Below are 5,987 nucleotides of genomic sequence, written 5' to 3'. Positions count from 1 at the left end.
CTTTGTCAATACTAATATATTGCATATAATCATGAACAGTTTATGTGATTGGCAGAATTGCAGCACATAGGAAATTGCATTTGCAAACGTACTACATAGCATAAATGCTTCTGACTTTCTAAAAAATGTGACCAATGAACATTTTGACCAAGTAGTTGAGGGAGGAATTCAGTCCAATAAGATCTCTTCGTCACAGTGTCTTTTTAGCAGTGAGCCATCACTGGTAGGCTTTAGTCCGTGTCCTTTTGTTGGTGCTGTTGAGCACCGGCGGTGGAGCTATAGGTCCAGCTCGGATCTATCCTTACGCGTTGCAGGGTGTGGTCAGTCCTCTGCTGTTAGACCACAGTCCTGTTCCCTAACCAATCCTTTTAGTGGCGCCTTATGCTCGGCACCTATATTTCCGTGGCATAACCCCATTTCCACCTAAATGCTGTTCTTCTTTTCGGCAAAAAGTCACGTGGAAAAGAGGGTGTGTGGTTCAATAGTCGATGGGAGAGAGAGCGGAGTGGGGTCAGATTTCCTGGGACACACCAAAGGGACCAAGGGAGCAAAGGATAACAAGCATGCAGGCCCATCAATCTTGCTTGAAAAGGGGGACGGAGGCTTCAGGCACACGTGGGTTAGCGGACAGAGAGCTTCAGGACAGCCCTTCATCCTTTCGTCTACCGCGTTTGAGAGTGCTGCCTAGTCCCGTATCTTGTTGTGCTGCGGCTCCACCTTTGGTCGAGGTCGCATGTGTCTCATTATCTGCAGCCAGGCTGTGCCCCACGTCCGACCCTTCTCCTCCGATGATCGTATATCCTTGAATGGGTAAAAACAAGTTTTAGAGAACTGGCAGGAGAAGAGATGTTTACATTTGAATTCCACTCGCAATCCTAGCACCTAGGGGTTATGCTCATTGGTCATAGTCAGTAGTCTATTACCATGAAGTAAGTATGTGGGTATTTCTACTGTGTTCGCACCAAGTCTAATCGGCGTTCATTCATGACACATATGGACAGAGGTCAGACTCCTATCACTTGCGTATTTCATCAAAAACTCCAAAATTGGCAACATTCAGGGGAGACTCGTCCTTCCAACCCGAGCCTTAACAGTCTTACATTTCCCTTTAGAGCTGGCTAACTCCTTCAAGCAGAGCGGGGGTGCAATCATCGAAGGACAGTGTTAACAGGTTTTTCTCGAGGGGCGACAGTTGGTCATGGTCATTAGTTATACATCGGGGACAGCAGCTGGGGTCAATCAGGTGGGGCGGGGACGCTTCGGGCATTCGCGCTTGAGTGCAAAGGGGTGGGGCAATCTGGGCATTGGGGGTCAATCTGGACATTGGCGCTTGTCTCTAACGAACTGAAAAATAGGTGCCATTGACATATAATTCCCCTATAAAAGGCCATATTAGGGGACCTTAGTCGTCTCACCTGTCCTTTCTTTCTTAGCCAATTCGAGTTCATTCATTTTGCAGAAAGGAGAGGTAGCAATGTGGCAAGTTACAATCGTTTTGGTTTCTGTCAATTTCGCTGAACACCTTCGCGTTCAATAAGTATCCAATTAGACTGGTGCCAGCGGGGCACAATTTTACCACAAAAAGGAAGATGGAACAGGGGGACTCTCATAGAGAGTGAGAGTCGTCCGCAACCTAAACGAGCCATTCGGTACACGTATGACATGTAGGGAGAGAGAGAGAGAGAGAGAGAGAGATGGATAGAGAGGGAGAGAGAGAGAGAGAAAGAGAGACGTGTACGGGAATAGGTCATTTAGTGCGCTCACAACACAGAACAGCAGGGGTCAGGTAACAAAGAGACGCGAACAGAGGGGAGGCATAAACCCATACAGTACATGCACACAAACTCAGACGAAGGAAGACAGGACACGTATCATCATACAAAAAATATTCACAACAAAACATAAAACAGTTATTGGCCAAAAAAGATCTTTCTGCATGCTGCGCATCTTTAGTATCCTATTTGTCTACGTGCTGATCTCTTTTTACCTCTTCCTCCTTTTCCTTTCGTTTGCTATCTTTGCGAGCGTTCTCGATCGCTAATACTTACACCTCGGTCGGTCGGTCAGAAATTAACCTGGTCGGGCTATTGCCCATGGTTGGATCTTAAACCACTTTGAAGTTTCTCCTTTTGATGAGAAGTTCTTCAGGCTGAGGCAACGGAGGGTATTGATCGGGAGAACAGTCGGACAGCTTGGCTATATCTATAAGAGTGCGAGAAGGAGGTGGTACATTTGGAACATCAACAACATTCCTACTTTCCCAGACGGGTGGTGCCTAGGTAACCCTTACCCCGGAACTTTTCCTTGTCCTTTCCCTATCTAGTTAAACATCATAGGTGCACTATCTGGCGTGCTGGTTCGAGTCAAATTCCGTCATACAGTACTAACCCGTCAAGTTTCTAAGTCAGTCCATCCTCCCAGTCGCTACGTTCTAAGGAGGAACAGTCATATCTAAGTCTACGTCTTTCAAAACTCGTTAGCATAAGTACTATGCTCAGATCCCCTCCTTCCCCTTTCGTTGGTCGTTCGATCATCACTCCTCCATACTTCGACCGATGTTCCGACGTGACCTGCAGAAGGGAGGAGAAGAAGGGGGTGGGGGCAGCATTCAAAACACATCAATGCGTATAAATCCGAAAAAATGTTTTTACCTACCTCATACTCGACCTATCTCCACGGGGTGCATTCTCTACCATCTCGGCGTTTAAGCCCAGAGGGACCTGTAGTGTTTAGATAGATAATCGTCGATGGTCTGTGTATCTACATGAATCACTTGATCGTGGCCTTTTAGGTCATGTGCAAGGGTGGTGGTGAAGTGGCATTTCTTTGGTATCGCTTAAGGGCGTCTAAAACACTTTCCCGGCTGCCTGTGACACATAATGTAGCTGCTAAGTATCGGGCCTTTTTACCCTTCAACCTTAATGAGGCTGCTTATTTTTCGCTTATGTTGGAGACAGTAGTAACACATTCGAAACTCATTAATGCAATCGCTACAATTATACTTTCTTTTTCAATAAACCTTTAATAAAAAAAAATGTTGGCGCACAAATACGGGCCTACAACCCAGTGGGCCGTCTACGGAGCAGACTGGAACTGTGCATAAGAGGAACGAAGTCGGTGGCCATTCATTTCATAAAGTGCAGCAGTGCAATGAAATCGTATCGAACTTTCTTAAGGGGCGAGTATAATGAGTGTCAAGCTTTCAATAATATCATCTCATTGTCCAACTATTTACTCAAGACCTAACGTTTATCAATTTATTGTCCAAATGCTCAATCAGTGCTTATTTTATTCCAATTCATTGCTTCCAAACATAATTAGTACCCACCCTAAATCAGTTCACTGTCCCAGCACATAATCAATATCCATCTTATATCACTTTCTTTTCCAAGCACATACTCAATATCCATCTTATCTACTTTCATTGTCCAAAAACTGCATACATATCTTGGAGCATCAAGGCTGAGAAATCAGGGTGCAACAAGGAGTTTGAAAGTCTCATTTTGTATCGGCGCCATTTTGGGCGAGGTCAGGCAGGTCCCAGTAGAGTCGGAATGCTTCTACTGACTCGTGGTTGGACCAGAACCTCTTTTGGTAGTTCAAAAAGTTTTTCGCAATGGGGTAACAGACTAGCAATATAGACCATCAGTCAAAAAGTGGGGAGGGCGGCAACGATCTTTCCTACCGGGTCATTCTGGTGTTCCACCGGAACTGAACAAATCTGTATCTTTGCAGGATTTTAGTCATTTCCACACTGAGGCTGGCGCTGGCAGGAGTGCGCCGACGTCTCGTGGCTCCATCGGAGGACGGGGGCGGGGGGCGCCTCGTGGAGAGGTCGCCCCCCCCGGCTCTTTTAGAATCTTCAAGGTTGAGGAGCACAGGGCGTGTGCCAGTCCCGGGCAAGAAAACCCGCTTTTTGATACGGACCCTCTTTAAGCAGGAGCGTTGGGGTGTGGCTGGAAGCCTCCACCTGGAGGGAGGTGGGGGAGGCTCGTTCGCGCCGCCTCCCCCTTCCAGCGACCCCGCGCCGTTCTTCGGCTCCAGCGCTTTGGTATGGCCGTGCCAGGCGATGAAGATGGGGGGGGGGTCGGAGGCAGCAAGACATCCCCCCCCTTTTTGTGGCGGGACTACCTGCAACTCTCAAGGGTTGCCGCTGTGGCGGGACTACCTGCAACTTTCCAGAGTTGTCCAAGACATAATTGAAAAGAAAGAAGTGTTGTCGCAGCCATTATAGCTGAAAGAAGCGCTGCCGACCTCGCCTTGGCTTCGGTCTTCGATGATGGCCGGATCAGGCAAGAGAGGGGGGGGGGGGGGGGGTCGGAGGCAGAGGCAAGACATCCCCCCCCCCCGTGGCCTGCAGGGCAGCAGAAGAGGGGAAAAGGGGAGACCATTACGATTTTCGGGCCGTCCGCCCTACAGCCTCCCATTCCGATGGCGGCCAGCCAGGCCCTGCTCTGCACGCGCTGAGGCCTCGCCTTCCGGATGGGCGTAACCGCGGACCTGTTGCACTTCGGGAGCTTCCGGAATGGGGGTAGGTGTTTATTGATTTGTATCTATTTCATGTTACCGTTATTTGGGCGTGGTGGGCAATGAGGCAGACATGTTTGGAGCAGGGAAAGGCAGTGGAGCCTAGCTACCTCGTGGCTGTCTTGCCGTCGAACTTTCGCCATTTTATATTTCTTATTACGAACTATTCCTAATGTTTCTTATTTTTAGTGAAGTCGAAAGCTCATCAGGGGGTTACTGACTTAGCCCGATTTCTTTTATTTTTCCTTCCTTTCCTTAGCGTGTTTCAAGCTAAAGTTTCTGTTAACAGGGTACGGTGATCACTTCATATTTTTATATGTCCTTTCATTAGGGGTACTCCTGGACGGGCCAGATGAGTTACCTCCAATAAATGGTCCGCGTGGAACTAGATTATCAATCAGTGGGGAACACATGTCCCTTCATTAGGGTATCATCCTGGACGGAACAAATGATGTACCTCCAATCACTAGGGTAGCCTCCTGGACGGACCAGATGGCCTACCTCCAATAAATGGTCAATGAGTGGGGAGCATATGTCCCTTCATTAGGGTAGCCTCCTGGGCGGACCAGGTGAGCTACCCCCAATAAATAGTCAATCAGTGGGGAGTGGGTAGGCCTGACGAATCATAAAGGGGCATAACCTACCCTTTACTACTTGCAAAGACTAGACAGAATATTTCTATTCCACGTTATTTGCAAACAGAAAATACCTCAAACGAACAATTCCTTGGACAACAATGTCCAGTCAATCAATCAATCAGTGGGGAGAAAAACAGGCATGACGGATTACAACTGGGACAAACGTCTGCATTACCTGCCCTTCGCTATCTGCAAAGGGAGACAGAATATTCCTATTCGTCTCTGTTTGTGGACAGGGAAGATCTCAAAGAGCAACAATCGATATTTAATCGATATCAAACAATCAGTGGGGAGAAAGGTAGGCATGACGAATCATAAAGGGGCATTACCTACCCTTCTCTATCTGCAAAGAGAGACGAACGTTCCTATTCGCCGCTGTTTGCAAACAGAGAATGTCTCGTTCTCAAGAAGAGAACCAATATTTCAAGTAGCAACCAAAGCTAAATGAACCAATAAACAAACAATACAGTATTTAAATACCGATTCCAATACAATCAATCAAACAATCAGATGGATAAAACCATCCTACCAATCAGGCGTAAAAACGCCCTACTTAATCTTACCCGGACCGGACCATGCGGACAGTTCTTCGTCTTCCCCCGCCAGCGCCCGATCGTTCTCTTACTCTATGCAGCATTCCTGTGGGATTCCAGTCAGGACAATAGGTCACTCGAGAGAGGTCCGTTCAGAATCGGTGAAGTTCATTTGATCGGCAGCCGGACGAGGGCCCTCTCAAGGCAGGTATACTCCAATCATTTAGATGTTCACCTCATCGTCTGGATCTCTCTTACTGGACCTTATGTCACTGATGGACCCCGCGTT

Source organism: Lissotriton vulgaris, chromosome 5 (genome assembly GCF_964263255.1).
Source record: "Lissotriton vulgaris chromosome 5, aLisVul1.2, whole genome shotgun sequence".
NCBI lineage: Eukaryota > Metazoa > Chordata > Amphibia > Caudata > Salamandridae > Lissotriton > Lissotriton vulgaris.
Note: the sequence above shows the minus strand (reverse complement) of the source record.